The sequence below is a fragment of the Lathamus discolor genome, chromosome 10 (assembly GCF_037157495.1).
Source record: "Lathamus discolor isolate bLatDis1 chromosome 10, bLatDis1.hap1, whole genome shotgun sequence".
In the NCBI taxonomy this organism is placed as follows: Eukaryota; Metazoa; Chordata; class Aves; order Psittaciformes; family Psittacidae; genus Lathamus; species Lathamus discolor.
This window is the reverse complement of record NC_088893.1, coordinates 20623349-20649648: the sequence shown is the minus strand read 5'-3', so window position 1 is coordinate 20649648 and position 26300 is coordinate 20623349. Positions and strand designations below refer to the sequence as shown.

The 26300-nt window shown below is 46.5% G+C and overlaps 1 long non-coding RNA gene across 4 annotated transcripts; it reads left to right on the top strand.

Moving 5' to 3' along the window:
* The first annotated feature begins 259 nt into the window (after positions 1-259).
* LOC136019785 (uncharacterized) lies at positions 260-26300 on the top strand. Of its 4 annotated transcripts, none has more exons than XR_010615051.1 (12): positions 260-587; positions 779-877; positions 3143-3317; positions 6801-6952; positions 8818-8998; positions 12276-12491; positions 15601-15798; positions 19746-19856; positions 21919-22015; positions 22123-24595; positions 25879-26058; positions 26221-26300. It is a non-coding gene; the product is annotated as an uncharacterized LOC136019785 (long non-coding RNA). The 4 variants fall into 4 exon arrangements; XR_010615049.1 differs by having other exon boundaries at positions 779-946; XR_010615050.1 differs by lacking the exon at positions 779-877.

The window sequence follows — 26300 nt, the reverse complement described above, 5'->3', positions numbered from 1 at the left end:
TGTTTCGGGAAAGAAGAACTGGAAATTCAATGCTTGAGAGAGGATGCAAATACCCGAAAACCCGCAGGAGCTCAATGCTTTAAGCCATCAAGGAGCCCTTGTGTGCTTTCTCTTACACAGGCGCACACAGGAGCCCCCTCATCAGCTCTGCGAGGTTTGCTAAGACAAATACCTCTCGGTTGTGTTTTCGGTTCTAAACCAACACTCTCACCGTCTGCATAACGGAAATCCTCTGTTGCTTCAGCAGGGATGCAGCTGCTGCCGCGTGAGGCCGGTGTGAGCGGCTGAGGACCTGCCACGTCGCGTTAGGCAGCCTTTGTTGTTGTTGTTCTAATGAATAAATTCCAGAGAAGCCTATTATTAATTAAGCTGCAATATGGCACAGTCGGCTGGTGGCGAGGAGATGCTAACTTGATCTGAAGGACCCATCTGCAGAACTTTCTCTGTCGGAGCTGCAGCCCAGTTGTCACCATACACTGGAGGGCACCGTTGGCAGCGCTTCAGTGCATTACCGTGCCAAAAAGGTGCCTTTGGAAGATGGAAATAAATTGGAAGCGTGGGGATTGTTTGTGATCTGCCTGCCACAGGTAGGTAACATGGGGACAAGAAGCAGCTCAATATGTTAGAGGCTTGGGTTTCAGTAGATGAAAAGAACTGCAAGCATATGCTAAACTATTCTCCACATGAATAACAGTTTCTAATTTGCTCAACACACCTCTAATAATCCTGGCAGCTTCTCTCTTCATAATTAACATCTTCATTTTGTTGCCTTCTAAAGGTGCAGTGTGAATTCTGGCTTGGAGGGATTCAGCCTCTGGTTTCAGCCCTGGGATGTGGAGGTTTCTCTGGAGGATGCAAGGAGCTTCCCCCCAGCTGGGTGAGCTGAGCTGGGAGCAAGCTGCTCTAGTGGAAGGTGTCCCTGCTCATGGCAGGGGGCTGGAACTGGGTGAGCTTTAAGGTCCCTTCATCCCCAGCCACTCTGAGTCTATGAAAGCAACTTGCCTTCAGTGCTCAGTTACTCTGTTCTCCACTGGGTAGCAGAGCAATACTTACATTTCAGCTATAGAGCATCCTTGCCCCACAGCTCCTCCCCATCATCTGCCCTGGGAAGCCTGACACGAGTGGCGCATCCTGTGGGAGCGGGCGGTGGGTGCTCCCCTGGCACTGACCGCATCCCAGTGGGTGCAGCCCTTACTCACCTGGTCTGACCCCGTGGTCACCAAGGGCAGAAGGGGTGTGATGTGCAAGGGCTGGAGGTGCACGGAGGGGTTGGGTGGGAGCGGTTGTCCATGGTGCGCACCAGCCAAGGCCGCTGCTGTCAGCACCTCCTGCAGCCAGAGGAACCTTTGTGCTCCCCAGCCCCGTACGGCCTCGCAGCAGAGGAACTGGCTGCATGAATTATCTCCATATAACACAAGTTGTTTTCCTCCCACAGCTTCTCCTCTCTCCGTGACCTAGTTACTGACTCGGTACATGCAGAAAGCCATGGGAGTGAAAAACAGATATCTATTTGAATAAGAGAAGTTGATTACTATTTTAAGCTCCTATAATGTGGAAGCATTTCAAGCTCAAACACTTTACTCATCTATAACAGTGAGACAACTAAAAAGGCTTCTCCCTCCCTGTCCCACAGTTCGACAGTGCTGGAGGTTTCAGGCAATTAAAATCCCTTCATGTGTCTCTCGTGTACCTGTTGTAGCAGCTGTATTCTCAGGCCAGTGTGATTCAGACTTGAAACAGTGAATTACCTTGTTTGGAGGAGGTTTTGTAGGTTGTTTTACCTAATTGTTGCAAGGTGAATATTTCGGATGGGTTAATTTAATCAAGTGACGATTGAGTTTCTGTACTGCTCTGGGACAGAGGCAAGGCAAAGCCCCGGTGTCTGTAGCTGCTGCAGATAAAGCGCTCGTTCTTTTTCCTGTCCTCTGGAAGTGAGCCGCAGCCACTCCCTCAGCAGATGAAGGAGATGCTGTAGATGCCAGCCCTCAGCTCCAGATGTTTGGGATATGCATCTCCTGCAGGCTGGGCCTTGGGCCAGGCATCTGGGGCTGCTGCAGCCCCCAGAGACCCTGGTTCTTAGGGGGGGTCCTGCTGCCTGCATGGCAGTCAGCTCTGGGGAGTGCAGGGAATGAGCTGGGATGAGGCCTGGGTCCTCTAGGGCTGAGGGACTGTTCCAGCCTTTAGTTAGGCAGAGCTCCTAAACCTGACCCAGTTCTAGCCTTCCTCTGGAAAGCACACACATCAGGTCATGCTTCAGTTAAAGGTGAGCATAAGGCTCTTCCTCCCCTGGGAATTCAGCGTGTATGTAAAACACGAGCAATGCTTCAGTTCTTGACTAAAAGGAGATATAATTTATATGTAAGTGCTCCCAGACAGCAGTGCCTTTTTTGTGTGCTCTGGTTTGTGTTAAGCTTCGGACCCAGGCATGAGCTTGGGCTTTGTGGTCACCTCTGCAGTACGAACTGGTGCCCCCAGCTCTGGGGCCTCTGAGAGCAGCAGCTCTGGGGCTGTGCAGCCCTAGCCTGTCTCCATTGCTGTGTTAGTGCTGTCTCCAAGTTGCACATCAGAGCTAGAAGGGTCTGGTTTTTTCCCCACCGAACAGCAGCTCTGTGGGTGATGGCTGTATTGCCAAGGGACAAACGGAGTGGGGGCTCCCCGAGTTCAGAGCTGGTCCCCTCTGCAGGCCAGGTGAGCGTGAGCACCACAGCCTTAGCTCTCAGCATCCACCCGAGGTGCAGCCCCTCCACAGCACTGTGCTTGGTCAGAGCCGCAGGACCACAGGTCCAGAGCGAGCAGCTTGCTCCTCGCAAGAGGAGACATCGCTGCCAGGCTGATGGATCCGGCGCAGCCGGGTGACCCGGAGCTGCTATCTCAAAAGGACAGACTGCAGCCGTGATTGATAGCGCAGGAAACCCGAACGACAGGCACAATGCAACTGGAAAGACAGAACTTGTGCAAGGAAAACAGGGGGGCAGCCCCTCAGTCCCACAATGCTGCGCTGCTTCAGTTGCCTTCTATTTTTCCCAGAGAAGCAAAGTGATTTTCAGTTGTTGTTGCTTTCCCCAGGGTGCTGCTGGGGATATTTATGGCTGAATAAACATGTTTTCCCCTGCAACCTCTCTTTGCGTTTTGTTCTATCCAGCAGCTGCACATCTGTTTCTGATCAAGCAATCACTTGAGTGTGAAGCAGAAAGCGGTGAGTGACTTCACTGCTTCCAGCAAGAGATGGGAAGAGCTGGACCCTGGAAATAGAAGGAGGTAGACTACGTATTTTGGCAGTGTCACTGCTAGGGATGCCTGGGAACTCGAATGCCGAGGTATGGAATGTTTCTGTTCATTTTCCAGTGTTCACCTGTGTGAAAACTCTCCAAGCCTCCCCTCCATGATATGATGGGGGTCGTGGGGGGGGTGATCCCCTTTTCCCCATCAGCATTCCCCAGAGGGCTCTCATTTAGGAGCAGATATGCAGGAACCCGCAGCAGAACTGAGCATGGGGTTCTCCTGTCCTGCACAGCTGGAGTTAGCATCACCCAGTGTCTGCCCCAGGGGCATGGAACCATTCAGCTGGAATCTCAGATCCCCACCTCACAGGACAAACCTGGTGCAATTGCTGCTGTCATTGACCAACAGACACATTTCCATGGGGACTTACCTGGTTCTGAAAACCCATGTGTGGGAGAAATGCCTTCTCATCAGGGTTTTTGTGTCTGTTCTCTAGTTACTGGGTTTTTTGCAACCAAAGATCAAGACTCAGGTGTTGGACAGTGGCTTTGGGAAGATGCCCTGTCTTTTTTAGTGGGTTTCGCCAGTCAGGGCATGCCTGATGTGGTGCAATCCAGATACCCAGGGATAAAGACAGCCAGGGTGCTGCTGGTCCTTCCTCCTCTGCCTGGATGCCAAAGGCAGGCTCTGTTCCTCTGATGATGTCTGACACATTCAGCAAGTGACAGCAGGGCAGTTCAGGACGCATTTGGGATGTCTTGTCTTGGCCTTGAAAGCTGTGTAAAAATTCAAAGCAGCAAAACCAGCAGGCCCAGGTGCATAATGCTAATTCTGTGTTACAATTTCATTTAGATAAATTACTCCTGTGAGTTCCTTATAAAAACAGATGTTGGCTTGTGTCAAAATTAGTGAACAATCCTGATAACAGGAGCAGCTATTTTTAGTTTTGTGTTAACCCAGTTCAGCCTTACATCAAGTTGTATTAAACTTAGAAGATACAAATACAATCCATGTTAGTTTTTCATGTGCTTCAAAACATGCCAAAGCCATCTCTTCTGCACCACATAGTAGGTGGTATAAGGGAGTAGCTGGAAGGCAAGCTATTTGTCAAGTCTCAAGCAGCATTTGTCATCCAGTGTGCTCATAGCTGGGGTAGCAAGCACAGCAAAGGGCCACCGAAGACGTGGACAGAACCTTGCAGACAGAAAACCAAGCTGTGGCTGGGCTGGGGTTGCTGCCTGGCCAGCAGCCCCCAGGGACCTGTGTGTGCTTAGCACGGCCAATGCTGTCTCTATGGACAGGGACACGTTATTCACTGCTCATCAACATCTTCCTTTGAACCCTGTGGGCACTGAGGCTGGAGGATGAAAACCTACCCCAGAGATTATGACCAGCGCTGTATCAGGAGTAGCGATAGCCAGAGGCACAGTGCCATCCACCCCTTGTCCTTCCTATATATTCAGCTACATGATCTTTAAGGCCCCTTCAAACCCAAACAGTTCTATGATTCTGTGATTTATTGTGATGTGATTTGAAGCCCTCAGGTGTGCAGCTCGTACAGCTAGCCCTTTGAAAGGGGGCTCTTTGGGTGCTGGGTATCAGGTGTGTAAGAAGCACAGCTTCTCTGATGTTCTTGAGCTGTTCCAGGCTACAGCAGCTTTTTGGAGACTTCATTTAATCATCTCAGCAGTTACCGTTTAGAACTGTATTAAATTAAGTTTCACTTTCTCCCAAAGCAACTTAAGTGAGGAGAACTGCAGTGGAACACAGGCAACTCCAGCCCCAGCTTTTCCCCCTTTAGTCTGGTTTAGCTTTGTTTGGAGTGATGAGAATCAGCTTTATAACGTTCCTTGAGCTTTGCAGGACATTTGGTTTTGCTGACTCCCTTTCCACAATTTCAGATTGCAGTAACTAACAGGTATTTCCATGAAGGGCTCTGCTACAAGCCATTCACACAATTACATCTCTATTTACACCGGTTTTTCTCTTCATAGGAAAGATTTTATTTCTGCTCCTCATTATTTTAAAGTGATTGCAGAAAAAAGCAGCATCAGGAAACTGGCGCTGCTGTGTTTGGGGCGAGCCGAATGTGCTCCAGAGCAGATCAGAGATTAGTGTTCATTTCTCTCACTTGGCTTCATCTGCTACAGGTCAAGTTTGGTATTAATGATAAAAAATAGGTCACCTCTTAAAAACATCGAGGTCTTTCTGTGTGGAGAAACTGAACAAAAGCAGCAAGAGAAAAACTGGGATTTTAGCCCACGACAGGCAGAGCTTCCTCCTCTGCTGCTTCAGGAGAGTGGGAAAACAAGCGGCTGAGCTCAGTCCAACGTAACTGATAATATCTGGGAGTATTTGTCCCTAACTGTTTGTATTCCACTGCTTCAGGCTGAGCTCAGATGACATTGTGTTGCAGGATGCTCATTTAGTCTGTGTTCTCGTATGATACCACTTCTGCTGGGGTACAGCCAGTCTCAGCCCCTTTCAAGTGCATGGTTTATGTGTATTATAGAAGGACATACGACCTGGATTGTGCCTTGTAATGTGATAGAGACAAGGTAGGTGAAAAAGCAGGTGCAATTAACTATTCTGATTCTGCAGTACTTATGTATCTGCCTAATAGCAGTTGCAGTATCCAAATTAGTAAATTAGATGCAATTACTGCATTGGGCTGAAGTGTGGGAATGTAGCTTGTGGATGTTATAACACCAAGAATCATGGCGAAGCTGCTGCTGGCTAGCAAAATAGTAATAAATAGATAATGCAAAGGAGAGGAAAAAGAAAACCAGGAAAACGTGGAATCCCCCAAGAACATTCTTGAATGTTACTGCTTGGAGCCTCACTTAGAGTGGTTTTCAGCTGCAGCATCAGAACATTCTTGCAACAGAAACCGATGAAGGCAAGCTTCATGCTCACTATCTCCTAGTCAAAGGCAGCCAATGACTGAAGGGTTGCTTCACCTGGTTTTCCTTCCCATCCTTCCACCGAGTGTGATTGAAAAGGAATTCTTCCATCTGCTTGCTCAGCATATAACTGAGGTATAAAGAGGTACTTTGATTTGAAAATAAGAAGCTATTTTAACTAGAATACTAGGAAGCATGTCAATAGTTTAACACTTGTAAAATTAGAAGGAAAGAAAACCCCTAAGAGATGAGAAAATAGCTGGTATCAAAGTGATAGATTAATCTTACCCTGTAATGGTATTCTGAGCAGCTTAAAGCAGCTCTCTTCAGCTGGTGTCTGTCAAATCCTATCAGGAATGTAGGGTGACATTATGAAGTCTCCAGATATATTTTCATGTCATTTAGCTGATTTGTGTCATTTGATAAATTGCATGTTTGTAAAATCAATGTTCTTCACTGTGTGTGGTGCTCTGCCTTGCTGGTGTCAAAGTTCTGTGCTAGAGACAACAGCAGCAATTCGTAAGAGCTCTTGCTTTCCAAGATCTTGCCACCTTCCTATTAAAAACCCTTGTTCATTTTACAGCAGCCTTGGTACCAAAGATTGATGAGATACGTGGAGAAACACGAGGTGAGTCTTTAACTCTGCCTAATAACATCTTTGTTGGTTTTTTTAAGGTGAAGTAAAAGGGAAAAGAAATCCCAGTGCAAGGTGAGGGTGCCGGCTCTTGTTCCTCTTGCTCCTGGTGGTTAAGCCCAGCAAAGGCCCGTCAGTTCCCGGCACGGCTGGCAGAGAGCTCAGTCCCACTGCACTTTTGAGCAGGTCACAGGTGAGTGGACCCGGCCTGGACCCTTCGGCGCAGCCCTCACTGACCCCTCGGTGCTCCTCATCTCCTGAGGCAGACGACGGGTGGTGGGGTTGAACTCGTGGGTCCAAGGAGCATCTGCCAGCGGTGGGATGAACCCAGTGCTGCTGAATGCCAGGGTAAGAGCAGGACCTGGGTTAGCAGGGGTGACTCTGTGTGCAGGGCACTACGTGGGGCGGCGGATGGGGTGCTCAGACGTTGGCAGATGCATGCAACAATCCTGTGAAGGTTTAAAAACACTTAACAATTGTCTGCTGCCCTCAGAGCCCCTGACCTGCAGCAGGACAGGGAGTGCGAATGCTTTTAAAACTCCCTTAGAGGTACCAGTGATTTTTAACTGTGTTGAATTATTTAGATGGAGCCTTTTGCTCCTTCTGATTCTGCTGCAGTAGTAACTACTTGTCTGGTTTGAGCAATGGGTGGTAGATCACCCTTCCTCACCTTACAAATGTTCTGGTGTAGTTTATGGCTATAGGCAAAACCATCCTGGCAAATATAAGATTAAAAGAAAAGCATCTTAATGAATATTAATATGTTGTAAATAGCAACAGTGAGTCGTTCACAAGTCTAATAATGGCAAACAGATCACTGCACACAGCTTCAGCATCGCTTTGACCTGCTCACTGCCTTGTGGAAAGTTCTCCACACTCTTCTGAAATGCATCTGCGTCCCACAGCAGTTCCTTGTGCGTGCTGCCTCCAGGCAGGACCAGCTTCCCACCCGCTCAGCCTGGTGCCCTTCTTGGCAGGGTTATTAATCTGCAGAGTTTTGCTTATGCTGTGAAACCAGCAGTGGCTGTCATGGGTACGGTTACCTTAGCACGAGTATAGTTGTAAGTATTGTAAGTCCCAACGTATGTTTGGTGAGTCTAACGCACTGACTGTGGGTCCTTGGGTCCTTGACTGAGAAAAACTATCCTGCCTAATTTCTTGATTATAAAAACAAATAGTAGTAAATGATTAAAACCTTTCTGTTCTGATCATGTGTTCTTTCAGGCAAAAGCCATTCCTCGACTTAGTGTTTCTTGTGGCTTATCAGCTCTTCGCGTTTTCAAGGTTTGTGCCTTGGGTCTTGTAAGATAAGCTGGCTTTGAGAGGAACATTCATCAGTTCTATTTTAGTTTCGGATGCAAAGTGTAATGGCTTTCCTGATGACCCAGCGTAACGTCTGACTTGTTCAGTGGAAAAGTCCTCGTAGCAATAGAGCTTAAAAGCAAACTCCTAAATACTTGTATTAGGTATTGTGCTTGATCACAGCTAAAATTGAGCTGCTGTATTAATCATATACATTAAGTAATAATACAGTGCAGCTATCGGCTCTCTGCTGGCTAATTTTCAACACACTGTGTACTGCATCGTTGAGGCCACATCTGCTGAAGAATGAATCATCCATCTGCATAGTCCAAATGAATAGGTTTGGTCCTGTATTGTAATTTAACTCAAGTTTTCACATTTGTCTTTGTTATTCCAGAAAGGGAGGAGAAGAAATGAATAACTCAGAAATGTGACATTGCATAATTAAACATATTTATGGCTGCATCCGTCTCTCCCCATCTATCTATCTGTCTGTCAAAGCCTGCATCCTTCCCTTCCTCTAGAACAGCATGAGGCTCATGAGTGCTTTCCACGCCAACATTTCAAAACCCTTGGCTGGTCCCTTGCAATCATAAGCTGGTGGGTGTTAAGAAAGGGACAACAACTTTGATACCGTGACTTTACTGCCAAAGAACAGGAGAAGATGAAGTATGTCAGCCCACTTTTGGGGGATATAACCTGAAGGTATTTAATAAAAGTGAATTCAAATTAATCATCTTGACCTGACTTTTGCAGGGAAGCGTTTTCCATCCCTATGGACAAGCTTTCCGATCTGCTATTTGTCCTGGAAGATGCAAAGAGGGGGAGAGCTGCCTCACTGTTGTTTCCTAGACCTGAAGTATTGAGGACGTAAATCAAATCCTTGTACTGGAGGAGCATCACATGGGAAACATACACTTCAAAAGAGACTTTAATGGTAGGTTAAATTCTACTTTTAAGACTGATCGTTGAATGAAAGTACAACATAATTACTGATTACAGGTAATAAGTTGCCGAGCAGAGCAATTGCACTTGTCTCTCAATGTACATCTCCTGTCAGCCTCTACTGGTGGCTCTGCTCATTGTGCCAGTTCTGAGAAGATGGAAATGATTCAAAGAGCAGCTAAAATGGTTAAAGCCGGGATAGGATTTATGAGGAAAGATTGAAGAATTAAATATGTATAGCCTGGCTAAACGATGACTTAAGGGGAAGTGTAACTCTTCATGAGCGTTTCAAGGATACAAATATCAAGGACTGGAGGAACCATTTAGCAAGTCACCAGCAGGACTGCCAAGAGTAATGAGATGATACTAAGAAAAAGTAAATTTTCAGATGCTGGCAGCACCATCTGATCAGGTTTGAGTACAAGAGAAAAACAAAGTCTGACTGCATGGAGGTGATGGGTATGACTTAGATCTGTGCAGACCTCTTCAGTTTTATGGTTCTCAGAGTCTTGCCATCGAGTCCCTGCACCTCCCTGCCAGCAAGGGATGTCCATGTCAGAGCCACTTCCTCAAGAGCTTTAGCAAAAGGTGACAAGGCTGAACTTTGTGCCTCTCATAGTCCCGGTGCCTCATCGAGAGAATAACTTGTGGGGTACCGTGTTCCTCACTGGTCTTGAGACACTGTTAAGGATCTATTCCTAGGGTGGAAAGTGGGCATTTTCACTGCACGTGGAAGCTGTAGTCACTGGGTGGAAGATGGGCAGGATGGAAGAACCGGGCTGTGCTTGGATCCGAGTCACAGACTGCGGCAGGTCTCTGGGCTGGGGACAAGGTGAGGTTGATGGATTTGCCAGATTAACCAGGGCAGAAATAAAAGGAATTAACACTAGGAATTAACTGCAGCCATACTGTAGGAGGGCAGAGTGGAAGGCTCTAGGGGGTATCCATGGAAGTACCTGTGTGTTCAAGTGGATGTTGTTGTCACTGCCTTCATATTTATGTATTTCATACTATAATCACAGGAGTTTTATTGCCTGCACTAAGGAAAGTGTAGTCCTACACAGTGGTTGCATCTTGGAGAGGTGTTTAGAGTACTTGACTGCAAAAATTCTCATCATGAGTAAAGATAGAAAACCTTCTTGTTTTGTTAATTGAGACCTGTATCCAAGTATAGCATTAAATCAATTCCGGAAAACAGACTTGGGAGATGATAATCCGCATTGCATTGCGTTTCCCCACACTCTGTGGCTTGGGTTTTGTTTTTTTTTCACTCCTTTAAGATTATTTGAAGGAGGAAAACAGCTCCTTGATATGAGCTTAACTCTCATCTTAGGAACTATTTGTATTTCAAAATCCAAATGTTATACTGGCTGAGCACCAAACTTATTTTTCAATTACCTTAGTTCACTTTCTCAAAGTGCTGCTTTTTCTGGGTAATTTGATTTTATACCTCATCCAGAGCTCTGAAAATGCAGGGAGGCTTGTTTATAGTTAGCCCTGAGCAGTGACCCTGAGTTAAACAGCATCAGCTGAATGTCTATGAGTTGGCTGGAAAACAAGTGCTTTCTGAGGGCTGTGAGGGCGAGTTGCAGCAGGATGGACACAGCCGGGATGTGTGGAAAGCAGAGGAAATATCCTTACGAAACAGCCAGGTTAAAATATGCGTTGAGGTTAAAATTATGTGCTAAGAACACATAATGGGATACAGGCATTTCAACTAAAAAGAAAAATCAAATTATTTCCCAAAGACAGGCATCACTGATGGAATTGCCTCCATACTTCACCTTAATTAAAGTCTGTGAAATATGCTGCGACTGTCAGTTGGTATTTACTTTTCTCTTCAACCATCTGAGAGCAGCTGCTGAATCAACTGAATGGATGATCTTTTGATTTCTTTGCACATCCATGTCATGCATTACACTGACAGACACCCATCGAGCTCAGAAGCTTGCAGTGGATTTAAGCTGAATTTTTTCCCGTTTTGAAGCCAGTGGGATTTTTGCATTGAATTCCAAGGCTCTTGTATTAAATCTACTTTGAGTCTCCCTTAACGCAAGAGCAGCAGTTTGCAGTTTTCCCTCCTCTTCCTAAATCTCTTTTCTGTCTGCGGAGGAGCCTGGCTGCAGTTTGCCATGGACCCTTCCCATACCTCCAGGCTGTTGGTGGTCAGAGGCCATTCTCTGTGTGATGCTGTCCCTCCAGCAGTGCCTGGTGTCCTGAAGGACATGGCACAGGCACTGAGGATGCAGCATCCTGCCCACCTGACCCCAGGAAACACGGCCGATAACAGCAGGCTGTGCATTGGAAATGGGGCTGGGGCGAACCAGGACAATGTTTCTGCTGGAAATGGTGTTTTTTCCTCTGCACAGCCCATTTTTGATGTGTTTCAGTTGGCTTTAGAAAAATGAAGCTCCAGGCAGCGATCTTGCATCTTAACAGAGCCGTCAGGCAATGACTTTTGTTCCAGTGTTTTGGTGCCATTTTTCCCGAGCTGTCTTCAAAATGAATGGTGAATCTTTACATGCCCAGTGCGAGTTGCTGAGATCCAAATCTGTTCTGGAAATAGGCTGTCTGACAGCCCCTTTATTGGCAAGGAAGCTATTTAAATGAGAAACCTGTGCAGGAGCTGAACTGGCCGCCCCGTGTGATGGCAAGTGGAAGCTGATGGATTCTGCACGGGCAGTCAGGCGACCCCTTTGCTTTCCACTCTAATTACTTTCCTGTCAGATGCTCAATTAGAGTGACGGGGTCCCAAATTCCCCAAGATCTCTGTTTTGTCTTAGAAGATTAAAGGGTGGCAACTATTTTCAATATGATTATAATCATTATCTCCGGGAGATTTTATACTTCAGAAGTCAAAGTCATAATAGCCCAGCTCACTGCAATTATTTGCAAATTGCCTTAATGCATTTTCCAGAAGCTCTTTTTGCATTTTGCGATTTATTTATTTGTGAAGCCAAGAGCGCATAAAAACGCTCAAATGTCTCTGAACCAAAGCGAAGCTGCTCTGGTGGTAACTTGCACGGACTTTGGCAGCATCCCCGCTACCCACCAGGAACCCCATCCATTTTCTATGGAAATGCCACTTCTCAGCGTTCTGCCTTCAATGTGCATTGAAGGATTCCACCTTTTTTGGTTAACACTGAAGGAAATTTGTTAATGTTGCAGTAACTCTTCCTGCTGATGGAGACGATTGTGAAAGCACACCTAAAACAGCGTCAGAAAATACCCAGAGGCACAACTAATGCTCTATTTCTCTTTTTTTTCAGGAGGAATGTTTTGAAAGAGCAAGTCTGGACCCATCAAGGGGCAGCAGTCGCCCTGTGTGGGGAAAAGTGCAGGGGCGAACTCTCCGGTGGGCTCTGTTTTCTCTATTGCAGAGGCCAACCAGCCTTCGAGAGCGACCAGGATGGGTTTGGGTGCAGTGGAGGACGCGGTTGTTTGAATCCCAGCCACATCTGGTCCCTTTCTTCTTATTCTTGATGGTGAGTAGAGAAAGAAGAGACAATATGCCCTGTGTATTAAATTGAAACTAACCCAAATAGCTTCTGAAATACACTCAGCTAATTGTTAAAGAGTAATTTACAGACCAAGAGTTACATTGCTATAATTGTGAATAATGAGTAAACCAGGGGGAGAAAAACAGTAAATGGCTTGCAGACATTTTGTGAGCAGAAAATGAGGCTAAATTCATTGAATAAATTAATTGCAATGGATTATTCTCTCAGCTTTAATCTGCCGCCTGCTGAAAGAAGTCTGTGCAAATGGAAAAGCAGGTCCACAGCTTTCATTTTGAAATGTGGCTGCTTTTCACTGAATAGGAGGGAGAAGAGGCCTGAAAGGGGTTTTGCTGTGTTATAATAATGCATCATGCTTGTAACACAATTTTCACCTTCAAAGTTTTACTTGCCCTTTGGGATGGGGCAGTTTTATAATCCCATTTTATTAGTGAGAAGCAGATGGAGAGCCTGCAGGGAGGAAAGCTGGTTTTTCCCAAGGCCACACATTGTCTCTTTGGCAGAATTCAAGTTGGAGCTTGGGATTTTGCAGTCCCTGGCTGGTGCTTACGATATTTTTCTGTTTGAAGATTTGGCCTTCCTGCAAAACCACATATACTGGGAGATGAACAAAACAATCCTAAGCAGATTTGAGGCTTTGTCAATGAAAAGGCAGAGAAAAGGAAGGCCCGAGAAGACGTCCACCAGCCTGTTTAGAAGATCAGTTCTAGTAAAGAGGAATTACGTTTTAAGAACTAGACAGATTGTCTCAGATTTACTATCTTGGAGGACAGCAGCGAAGGCAAAGCATTTTTCTGTAAGGATTATGATTACCTGACAGGATCTTCTCGTTACCAGGAGAAATGACCCTGCTATAGAAAAGAATCTGTTCATTTACAAGTAGCTGTTGCTTTTTAATAGTGCCGTTTTTTCTCACTGCTCTTAATACTAATAAAAATAAAACTAAGGGCCATGTCTTTACTTAGATGAAATTTGTGATTTAAACTGGAACTTGGAGAGCCTCATAGATCAATCCTTGGATTTTATAAGCTGCTAGCTGCAATTTATGTGGCTGTGGGACCACTGAATCCTCCCAGGCTCTGTGCTTGAGCTGTCTGTCATGTCTTAGCTTCTGGCAGCCTCTTCTCTTCTGACTGGAGTGTGGCTGGGTGCCTGAGCAGGGCATCCTTGAGCTGGAAGTGTCTGGTGACAGCCGGCGGCTTAGGACAAGCTCTGAGCTATTAATGGGGCTCAGAGCAGCATCGCTTGGCTCAGATTTATGCACTGTGCAAGTCATCCCTTTGAGAACGCGTCAGTGTTCCTCCTTGGGCGCTTTTACACCCGCCTGACTCACCGCAGAGCCATAGGAAACCAATCCATAAGTCCTTTTCCATTTAGCTCCCTGTTCAAAGTGTGCTGTAGAGCACAGCAGCCAGCAGAGCTAAGGGCCGGCTCCTGCGGGGGGTTGTTGAACAGAGCACAGTTACATCTGGCTTCATCATATCCACTCAGTTTACCAGGATGGATTTTTCCCCTCCATTTGATAAAGTTTAATAGAGCAGAACAAAAATCCAAACGTTAACATCAACCATGAGGTGGAACAAAGGGAGCTGCAGGTACCTCAGCCCTGGGGAGCTCACCAGATGCACCCCAGAGCAGCGAGGGGGGGTCTGCACTAGCACCCAACTCCCAGTCCCCCCAGTTACAGTGTCTGGTCTCCAGCAGGCCCTACAGAAGCTGTTTTCTCTGTTGTACTCCTGGAACAGAGTCACAAAATGCTGACCTGAATACACATCAGTTTTGCTGCTGTTGACCTCTTCAGCATTCACCTTTTGCTGCATCTCACAGTTCTTGTTTGTTCAAAACAGGGTTCCTGTTCTGAGGCTGCTTTTCTAATGGTTTCTGATACGGGACCATCTCACCCTGCTGATATCCTCAGCACTCTCTGAACCAGCCAGCATGAGGAGCATATCCTTGGACCACTGCGGGGTTTGGGGCTGGTCTTGGTTTGCTGTTACACAAGGCTCTTAGTTCTCCTTTGCTATTGCAAACATTAACTGAGAATCAAACTTTCTGCCTTCCCTTGAAGTGACACCAGTACAGAGAAATTCAGACAAGTGTCTTTTCTGGACGTGCCTGAAGCCATGAAGTGATTTGTATACAAAATCAAACTGAACAAATCCGCATCTTTTTCTGTTACTCTGTTTGGGAAGGTGAAACCTGCAGCAGCAGTGGCAGCAGCACACTGCACCCGGAGCTCTGCAGACATAATGCCACTCTTTTATTTTATTATACAATGCAGCTCACCCTAAATTACATTTTCTTCTTCTAATTTATTTGCATGAAAAAGGTGGCATGGCATAAATCATCTTGTGTAGGTTGCTGGGCTATTTGCATTTCAGAGGTTGTTTTTAACTTTGTATTAGGAAGGAATTTGCAGTCAAGAAGCTTTGGGAGGCATTAAGCTCTAGTGACGGGTGAAAGGAGATGAATGACGTCCACCCTGCTCAGGACAAACAGCCCAAAGTTGTGTCTTTCTAAATAAAATTGTTTGAGGCAAAGATTCAGAGCCTGTGAGCAATGCCTTCATCTCAGGAAGTAATTCCTCTTGGAAAAGCAGGATATTTGGGATCCTGGCTTGGTCTCTGAAGCCAGCAGCTCAGCACTGCAGAGACATCTTCCCCATGGAGGTTGAATCACTCGCTCTCTGCCTTGCAGGATGGAGGCAGTCAGAAGAGCTCCTTCTGTGGATGGGTTTGAAGAGGGCAGAGGGGCAGAGGAGCATCATCGCCGGGGCCTCGTCAGTGTCGCCTGCCTGCACTTGCTGCTGTTCTTTGTTACAGCACTTGTTTAATAGCATCTGACACAGGGCAACTGGAGGTCGGGAAGGCTTTAATGAGTCTTCAGATAACTATCTCCTGCTAAAAAAAATGTGTTGAGACGCTGTGTCTTGAGCTCAGTACCTGTGTGCTCAGCATGCAGCTCATGGGGAACAAAACAGCAGAGTGAAATGTATTTTATTAGCAATGAACTGAGGCTGTGCATGAAAGAACCCTTTAAGTATCTGACATGTTAAATGCATTATATCTCCCTTCAGGAAAGAAGCAAAGGGACAGGACTGATGAACTGTGCTTATTAAGTTGACTTGGTGGTGATGAGAATGCTGTTGACAAAAAGGCTGTGGTAGACTTCAAATGCATGTACTGCTGTCCTGAAGTCAGAGCTGCTCCAGCAAAGAGTTGGAATGACTTTACCACTGATGCAAGGTTCCCAGGGACAGCCTTTTCATCTGGAGGTGAGCACAGAGCAGGAGTTGAAAGCAAAGTGGAGAAACACATCCACTGCCTCCATAGGTGGGAGGTGGAGCGCATCAAACCATCCCCGCTGCAAGGGACCTGCTGAATGAGGGGATGAAAGGGATGTGCTGGAGCAGCGGGTCCATCTGCTCACTAATGTGGGGTATTCATGGCTCTCTAGAACCATGGGGGAATCACCCATTGCTGCATTATGCTCCTTATTGATCCACCTTGCCACGAACTTTTGAGTGGCCTGCTTGCTGCTCCATCCAGCCTACCCTCTGATAGGATGGATCCGCAGTCAAGTGGTCCTTAATGATACACAAACATCCTAATAACTTCGGTAAACAGAATTCTGGAGGTGACTGGGACTGTCTGTAAGTGCCATAAGGGTGGAAGAGCGTTTCTAGAGTCACAGGTGTCACTGCTGAAATGTGTCAGAAATTAACTATTGCTTTCCCTGCTCCTCTATAGTTTTCTTCTCAGACGAGCTCCCTCAGCATGACACAATACACTTCGGGTTTCCCTGAGTAAGAATTTGCCACCTTTCTCTGTATTTTTGCAGTAACTCCCTTTGTCCTCTTTGAAAGTCCCTCTCTGCATCAGCTGTGCATCGCTCCCACAAGAGCTTGTCTTCAGCAGGGAAGCCATTTCATCAAGTTCCCTCACTGCTGGCTCCCCAAAGACAGAGTTGCAGAGGGAATCGGCAGATCTAATGGGTCTTTGTTTTGTCAAATGGGTCCATACACGTGGGAAGATTTGTCCATTCTCTGCCCTTTATGAAGTTACTTCAAGTTAAAAGCAATATTTATTTTTTCTTAGCAAATAAAGAGTAAAGAACCAAGTGAAACACCATTTATGTTCAGGAGCAGCTGAGCTGGGAACTGTGCTAGCCACGCCAGTAGCCGCAGCAGGAATTAGGTTGTGTTATAAAGTGAATTTAAGTCCAATAGCCAAATGGAGCCTCTAAGCCATCAGTCTGGTCACTTGTGCTAACGTCAATAGTGTCCAGTGATAGTAATGAACGAATCCTGCTCTTCTGCAGGTGAATAGCCCTTTTTGCCTGTTTACCAGCCCAGGACTGTGTGTTTCCCAAGTGGGACCCCAACAAATGCTGCTGTTGGCCAAGTTTTCTGTGCAGTGCGGTAATAGAAAGATTTTAGGGCCCAATTATCAACAGGTTATCATCAGTGGAGTATCTAATCCCAGTAGTACTTTAAATGGTGCGAAGTAATTTGTGCTGTTTGTAACAGCTCTTCTAATAAGCAACGGATTCAGGTGGAGCCAGGTAAAGGTTTGTGTCCTGGCTCCCCGGCTGCCCCACGTCATCCAGGGCTTGCTGCAGGTCCAGACTTATCCTTGAAGCTCTCACGGTGCCATTTACATTGTCACATAGAGAGGAAAGAGCTCACCCAAGAGCCCACCGCTTGGCACTGGCTGTGGATGAAGAACTGCCTCTGCCTGTGTCCTGAGAGCAGCGCTCCTCAGCCTTGCCCGTGTGTTGGTTCATGGAGTGACCTCCTCACAGCTTCACTCACTGCCTCTTACGGACTTGGTAGTACTTTTTATTGGGTTTGCATGGAAAAACCCTATAGATTAATGCCCGTGTGTGTTCTGGGGTAGCTGTATCGCTTATGGGTTACCTCAGAGTATTCGCAGAGAGAGGCAGGTGTTACGTTCCTATTTTTCAAACTTATTTTGGGCAGAATTAGCATTCACTGCATTGACGTACATATATTTTTGTACTTTTTGTTGCCTGGGGCTATTCCACTTCAGCCTTTGATCCTATCAGATCTTGCAAACTAAGCGGGTTGGAGGTTGGCCAGTACTTGGATGTGAGATTTCATAGGAATTTCATGGTGCTGTAAGGAATTGTTTGTGACTGAAGATGGCACTTTCTGCTATGAGTTAATGCTGAACAAACACCCCAGCACGGAACCAGGGTGCTGGAACACCACAAGCCCCATCTGCAGGGGATGTGTAAAAGGTGGCCGTACAATCTGATGATGTGGAGAATGGATGTCCTTGCCAAAATCAGATGTATGTATTTAATCCTGCATTCACACCTTGCAGAGAATGTATTATTCCTTTGCACGCTCTCTTAACCTGTTCCTGAAGATTTTCTTTGCATGGCTGCAGCATCTCAGAGAAGGATGTAGGAGGAGATAGTGTCTGTGGGCAGAGATAGTTGTGAGATGCTGACAGTGACTTGTGTGCATGTGGTGTAGTGTGCAGGTACCAAACAGACAACCACAGAGATGCTTGGCCATTTAGAAACCTCTAAATGGCTGTTTTGTACAGAGCACGTCCCACAGATTCCTTCCTCCCCAAGAGGAACATGATGCACCTCAGGGCTGGATCCATGAGCTGCCCAGGAGACAGACCCAGGTGTGTGCATGCAGGTGTTGGGGGAGCACCTTCTGCACCTGGAGACGTCCTGCACTGAGGTAGAACACAATTATGGGAAGCTGACCATCATTTCCAAAGCACTGTGGGACTCTGACAGCAGTGTTCTGCAAATGGTGTCTCATTGCCATTAGCAAGTGACCTCTTAATCACATCGACAAGTAATCACTCACATGAATAATCCTATTGACATCAGTTGGACCAGAGCTGCATCATTATGATTCAGTTGTTTAGGGTATAAATGCTTCTAATTTATGTAGAATGGAAGGCATTTCTGTCCCATTCATTAAAGAAAACATGATGTGAATTATCCTTTAATATATGCAGAAAAAAGCAGATTCTAAAGCAGCATAATGCAATGAAAAGAATGAATCTTTTCCCACTGGTGGCAACGTGAAATTCTCAGTGAATATTTCCCATGTTTTTCTCTCATTTAACTTCTAAACTCAGGTTGAATCTAAAATTTGGGAGTTTTTTGTATAGCTTTAAATAATTTTTATAGTTTTCTGCTGATTTGGCTGCCTGGAATTCCCACTGGTCCAACACAGTGAAGTGACAGGGAAAGCACTTCCCTCATTGTCCTGGGACCACAGGTATGTGAGGAGGGCTGAGCCTGGGGACAGTGACCCTGACTGAGTGGCTGATGGTTTTGGAGCTGAGGTGAGATGAGGAAGAGCTGAGAGGGTGTTTTGGGTTTCTCATTTCCTCCGGTGCAATGGGTTGCCCAGCCCGTAAGGAGCAATACTTGGTGCTGGCACCAGCTGAATTAATGTTGAGTGGGTTGGGGAAGCCACAAATGTCTTGTAAGATAAAGAGGAAAGAAAGCGATGAAGCACTCAAACAGCAACAAAACCCACACAGGAGTGTTGTAAATACCTATGGCACAGCTTCTCTGAAGCCACGCTTCTATTTGTTTTGATATCAGTGCTGGAATGCTGTTTTCATCCGTTTCTCCTGTTTGTTCCTACTGCCAAATACACAGTAAGAGCATTCCTATTTACAGAACTAGAAGTTTCAGAGAAGACTGTTTCCTTGCTGGGGCATTCTCCCACACTTGGGAGACGGAGGCCTTTTTGGTTAAACTCCAGGAAAATGGTGTTCCAGCTGCAATTCATGCTTAATCTCCTGAGCAGCATGGGAGATAGTGTAAAAAGAGATCTCTGTAGTTACGCAGGGAGAGAAACAAACTGATAACTCGTGACAGATTGACGGCTTCTTCCTTCATCTATGTCTTTATAGATTAGCATGTCTGTTTGCCTACTGTGGATATGTTTGTTAGCACTATATCATGATACCTAATCTGTACGGGAAGAACATTTATCCTAGAGCTGTGGGGTATTTATACTGCTCACGTGTCACCGAGAATAATGGAGAAGACAGGTGAGATAATTTCAACCATACAAAGTGTTGAGAGATGGCTATACATATTTTGATAATGGGACACTCACAGTGTGTGAAACGCTTTTGTTATGTATTTGCTGAAGAGACACCTTTTTAATGGCCTTTTTTTCCTGTTTTTTTTCATCTTTTTCGCTGTTAGATGAGGGCACCTGGGGTTGCTCTATGACAAGGAGGCATCACAAGGACAGCCACTTTGGCTCACCCAAGGGACAGCCACGAGGAGGGTGCATGGGAGCCTCTAGTTCCCAGGGTACGGTTTGGTTCAAGCAATCCCACACTGCTGGTTCCTCAGCCCCTCTCTTGTAAAACAGCATTGAGCAGGGGAGACGTGGTTTTGCGCACAGTCAGCACTGGGCACTGACACAGCATTTCCTGTCATGAGGGTACCCCATCTGGGAGACAACACACCGGGGGTTTACTTCCAGGCCTCATCTCATCCTGCCTCAGGGACGTTCTCGTTTGCCCCTCCTGTGCCTTTCCTCCCCACATGCCCCCTCTGCTCTTCCCTCACCAAATCCTCCTTAACTTTGATTTTATGTTGATTATTTCTTCTTGGGAAATTTATAAAGGTATACTGGCGATGTCTCTTGGGCCACCAGCTAATCTTCTAGGTGATGACAACTCGATTGATGAATAATAGATTCCAGCATCTTCCCAGCTGCCAAAGGGAACTGTAATTTCTAAATGCGTCCCTTAAGGTATAAGCAGTGTTTGTCCTTCTCCAGGAGTTAGTCTTTAATCAGCTCTGTTGTCTTTACATTATTGAAAACTTGTTTTCATTGTAATGTACAAAAGAAATATTTGGGAGGAAGCCACCGCCACTGTCTTAACGTGTAGATCAGGGGCCTGATGTCTTGGGGGATGCGGAAATTTGATCAGTGATATTCCCTGCTCTGGAAAACTTTAATACTAAGTCATCAAGGTAGACAAAGGACTGAAAACACAAGGAAATGAATGGAATTGCTGAGGTATAGATCAGTGATGATCTCAGATGGAGATTAAAAGTCAGCCTCTGAAATCCTGAACAAAACTTTGCTCTGTGACATTTCTTTCATGGACTGTGGAAAAGACAGCAAGATGAAACTGATGCCTTGGAAACATCCCAAATTGAAAACCAGGAAACGTGATTTTATCAGTTCAAAGACAGGGATTTAAAACATTTACTAGAATCCCAATAAGAACTCTGGAAACAGACTTTTTTGTTGCTGTTGTTCTGTATTTGTACTCTCAATGTAGAAAGCAGCCATCAATACACTTGCCTCATAATGTTAGCAAAAAAATACCTGGAGAAAACTGCATTTAATCTTCTTCCATTACTGTGGATACGTACAAAAAGTGGATATGAATCACTTTTCATTGATAGAAGGAATTTATTTGTCCATTCATTTTACTGGAGTGTCTGCTGAAATTGAAGTTCTTGATTAATGATCTACAGGAGGGAGCACTGAAGAAATCTGCTTTTGCAAGCAAGGATGTAGTGGGTTGTGTATAACAGTGACCCAAGCCAGGCCTGGGAGTACAAACCATACAGACACACGCTGGCAGAACCTCGTGTGGACACAAGGGTCACTCGCTGCTGAGGGAAAACATTGCTCCTGCCACAGATTGATATGGAAATGTGCCGGGTAGAGTTGTTCAGCAACCTGGTTGTCACAAGTAATCATTACAGTAATTCTGCTAGAAATACCAACCGAGCCGGTTTATGTACAGGTCATTGCTACCGTTATTTCCCAGAAAAGTCCCTCTCTAACAAAGTAATGAGCTAGAACAGAGCCAGATTTTCAATAAAGGGGATGCGGAGGCGAGGCAGGTCCGGTGGCCAAGGTTAACTGCAGCTTTCGCCACGGGCTCAGGCAGGCTCCTGCGCTTGTCCTTTTTATGTTAACTTCTTCCTAGTTCTTTTCTCTTGCACAGCTTATCCTTTACCATATGGAATATAGATTCTCCTGCTGTTTTCTGCCTGCACTGCTCTTATTAGCCCCGTGTGCATGCAGTTACAAAATGCAAATGTCCCAGACAGCCATTCCTCCTATCTAAGGGCTTTTCTGCCTATGGAGCCACTCTATCCTCTAAATAGTGTGCTTTTTCCTTCTCGAGTGGGTTTTCTAAAATTAAAAGCCTTTTCAAGAGTGCTGCTACACTTCATAAATTATACATCATATGGACTGCTTACTGTGCCTGGGTTTTACCAAACTCACTTTCCAGCCGGCTGGTGGCTTTGCCCACAGCCCATGCGGTGTATCACTACTGAGGGCTGGTTTGCTCCCAGTTATTGCCTCACTCTTTCTGTTTCCCCTTCTTACCGGTTTCAGGATTACTGGTGTTACAAGGCAGTAACAAATTCAGTCGGACCCATGTGGAAGATTTGACTGGAACTGGTGAATGTGCTTTCGTGCAGGAAAGGAAAAGGTATGCAAAGGAACTGCACGTGCTCCTCTTGTAGAAGCACAGCATCTAATGAACAGCACCCTCATAAATGCATGGTTATATCTCAAAATGGATTGCCATTTGCACAGGTACTTGCCAGATGTGCCCTGATCATGCCCACTTTGACCTACCTGCAAGAAGATGCTTCAGCCCCGAGTGTGTTCCTGTGCCCAGCCCGCGGCCATTCCCTGCAGCTGGAGGCAAGGGGCTGACCCAGAAAGCAGAGACACATCTAAGGAAAATCTGCATGTGGAACAAAAGGGCTGCGAGCTGGAACTGCTCCTGCGGCCCGAGCTGTGACTCTGCCTGCGGTGGGACAGGAGCCTCCCTCCTGGGGATGCGGCTGAGCTCCAGGCGCTGCAGCCGCACAGTGTTTCAGCAGCGTTTCTGGTCTGAACAGTTCAGTTTTCACCCTCCAATAGAGAAGAAAGCCTTTTCCTGAGAAACTCTGTGGAAAACTGGTGACAGCCCATTTGTCATTGAAAAACCTTAAAAATTTAATTAGTCCTGTTAAGAAGTTTGCTGGAAGTTGTTCACTAAGTCCTGGGCCAGCTGAATCCTCTGGGGTCCTGCATTTGACTTGCACAGGAGTTGAAGCAAATCTTCCATCACAAAAATAGCTGGAATCAATAGTTAGGCTTCATCTTGGAGAATAGGAAGTGTGATAATGCGTTAACTGCAGTTTCAGCTTCTGCTATACTCTTTCCATCAACAGAACTGATGAAGCATTTTATGGGAGCAGAGAGAAAAAACAACAAATCAGGGAGTGTTCCCCCAGGCTGGTGACTGCGTGTGGTGTGATAAACTGCTGTGAGTAACCTCAGCTGGGGGCAAATCATGGCTCCGGAGTGGGAAAAAAAGTCCATACAAATAAACCCCAACCAGCTGTAAAAACGTCTTGAGCATAAAGGCAGAATAATGGCAGCTGTTACTGGAGGGTTTGTGTCTGACGGCCCACAGTACTGCCAGGCAAAGCTCTGTGTGCGCTTACGTCTCTGTATTAGAAATAACACAACACACCAGAGCGTTAAAATCGGGTATTTGCAGTAAGTAGCAACTGCTTATTTACACGTATGTACTTGTTGACTGTGGTTGGTTGTGCAGAGGAGGCAGCTGCAGGAAGACCGTCCAGGAGAGATGCTTATGGGATGCTGTGATAGTTTTTGGCTGAGCATGCATAATTAATTTAATCTTAAATCAATTTACAATATCAATAATGAAGCACCTCTTAATGGACTTTGGACTGGTCAAGTGTCAAGGCAGATTGCGCAGTGCAGAGAGAGAAGAGCAACTTTCCTCCTTGTGTAAGCTCGGTGCTGAGCATGAATAAATCATTCCCTCTTGCTGGCAACTGTTTCATCCTGCTCTAAGATTCCTGGAGTTAACTTCCTTCTCATTTAACACATGCCTGCGGTTTAAAAGCAGCCTCATCCTCTTTAAAAAAGCACCCACTTTATGCACGGCTTTTAACTTTAAAGAAAAGAGCATAGAGTTGTAGAATCACTCAGGTGGGATCATCCAGTCCAGCCGTTAACACTGGGAGCCTTCTTTTGGCCTGTGCAGACCGGGGCGAGGTTTGTGGCATGGTCTGAGATCTGTCTCGTGCAGTTTTCAGTTCAGCTCCCATTGCTTTTCATGGCCATGGGAAAATAACTAAAATAACTTCCGATGCTCCTTCCGTTAGGCTCCCGTCCATCATTTTCACACAGTAGCTGCACAGGGTTGTGTCAGGAGTTCTTCAGCTCAGGCACACAGAAAGCCGCAAAGTTGAACATCCTTTTTTTCCTCAGCCCCATAAACTAGAAGCTGTTTCTTGTCGCGCCTCAAGGAAGTGAAAAGCGGCACTGGCTTAAGAGCCGTGGGTTGTAGTTTTCCCATTCCTCACACAGCCTTGAGGTTTCAGAAAGTCGTCTTGCTCGGACTGGACTGAAAGCATGAGCTTCGGAGGAGTTTCTTGGAAAAACGAGCCAGAAAAGGTGTTCGGTGTAGAGCCAGAGACACTCGATGTGAGGTCATGAAAACACGCCTCTGTAAATTGATTCTTTCTGGTTTAGCAGCAGCCCGCCTGGATCTGAGGCCTTGCATGACACTGGGGACCAAATGCGGGAGGTCTGGTCTGGATCTGGCACTTTAATCTTCCCGCTGTGTGCTGGAGGCAGGCAGAATTGGCTGCGGGGACTCAGCTCACGGAGCGCACAGGATGCTTTGGCTCGCTGTGGTCTGCAGCTGGTGGCTGCACGGGTGATGCCAAAGGGCTCCAGCCCAGAGATAATAAAGACGCTTATTGATTTATTCCTGCTGTCCTCGGTGATAAGCAGGGCTCTTTGTGCACTTCTCCTGCTTAGAGGGAAAGTGATTGTGATTGAAAGCACTTGTGACCCTTACACATGACAGTTTTGGACACGTTTTCCAGTTAATGAGTTTGTTATTTCCCAGCTAGCTGGATGGCTGCCGGTCAAGCCCAGTCTGGCTTCCCTCTCTGCTCTCTTGCATGAGCTTCAGGACGGTGCTTCTTCCTCCAGAGAGGTGAAACAAGGAGCAGGCACTCAGAGCAGAGTTTGGGTAAGTGTAGAACAGCGTTGTCACTCCCCACGCACGGTGTTTCCAGCTCCCCGTTGCACTGGTTTGGGATGCACATGTGATATTCTTCTTGTTCCCAGGGGATGTGGAGTAGCAAGTCTCCATCCAGCCTCTGCTTGAGCAGGAAGGTTTATCTAAGCAGGTCTCCGAGGTGCTCAGTCAGGGTGATGCTTTGGGGACCTGCAGTAATTTAAACTGTATCTTTTCAGAGCTGGCACTAAATCCGTGGAAATAAATCACTTCAAAGAGCCCTTATTTCTGAGCTGCAGGAATGGTGGGTGCTCAGGGGCTGGTGTCACCACGAGCCCGCTGCTCCCTGCATTTCCAGGAAGGGGTCTGGTCCAAAGAAGGGCTGGAGATAAGCCCAGGGGTGGCAGCAGAGGAGATGAGCTGCAGTGATGTATTCTCCTATCAGTAAAGCCTGTAAACTGACTGCGAGTTTTAAGGGAAAGGCACTTTTCTTCAGAAGCAGGGCAAAGGGAATGCAGAAAAGGAGGAGTGACGACAAAAAGTGGGTGGTTGGTGTTTGTCATGAGTTTCCAACCAGCCCAGCTTCTCCCCACATCACCCCTCTCTGGGCTTCCAGTCCTGCATTTGCAGCTGAAATTGCTGCCGAGGAGGAGGAGGAGGGACTGGCAGTGCCCAGGCGCTTGCTTTCCAAACCAGAACCCTTCTTACTCTGCCATGTGGGAGCTCAGTTCTTCCAGAGCACTCGCTCTGATGCCTGCTTCTCTCCCAAGTTATCCGGTGGTTTCGGAGGCTGGCACCCTGTGTGCAGCAGGGTTACACTTGCAGGTTAGTGCTGCCCCGATGCCACAGCACGGGGACGAGATGCTCTGCAAAATACAGAGAAGCAAAGGCAGAGAATGTAGGGGAAAAAGACGTTTACATTTTCACTTGGAGGAGTAAAATGAACACGGGACCGTTTCCCGGGAGAAGGGCTTGTCACGGCACGGGCATGCACTGCAGAGGGCTGCAGGCAAGGTGTTTGCAGAAACACGTCACTCAGCCGTGAGCTGCTCTCCTGCAGTGCTGCCTCTCCGGGCAGGCTGGGTGAAGCACAGCAGCCTAATCTGTCCCAGACTGGCAAAGTGCTGAACCTGTCAACCTTTTAGGGTCAACGAAGATCAAAACAGGGAAACAGGTTCCAGTTGTTTGATTACTTTTCCCCGACAGTTCAGCCACAAGCAGAACATCTCTGGGTTTACTGAAAAGGCCGTTTGTGATGTTTCTACTGAAAAATTTAAGCCAGCTTTACTGCGCAGGAGGTTTCTCGAAGGTGTCCATGTTGCCAAGGCAACAGGCCGAGGATGGGATGGAGATCTGGTCCATGCGTTCCGGGGAAGGCTCCTGCGCCGCAGGACTCCGCACTCAGACATGCCTTGCTGCGTTCTTCATTTTACTTTGTTGCAGCCATGGAGCTCAAGTACAGTTATTTAATGAAGGTAATTATGAGAATAACACATCGGGAAAGGTGAAATGGGATGATCTGGGGCATGTTGGCTACTTTTGGGATTGAACTCATGAGCATGTTGCAGGTACTGATTGGTGAGACACTTGAAGGTTCATCGCATTGTAATACAAAGCACATTTCTCTCTCTTCACAGAGGTTTGACGTGCATTGCGGGATTCAGAACCTGGAGCTCAAGTAATCATTCAGACACTGAGTTCAGGCGGTTGATGTGGG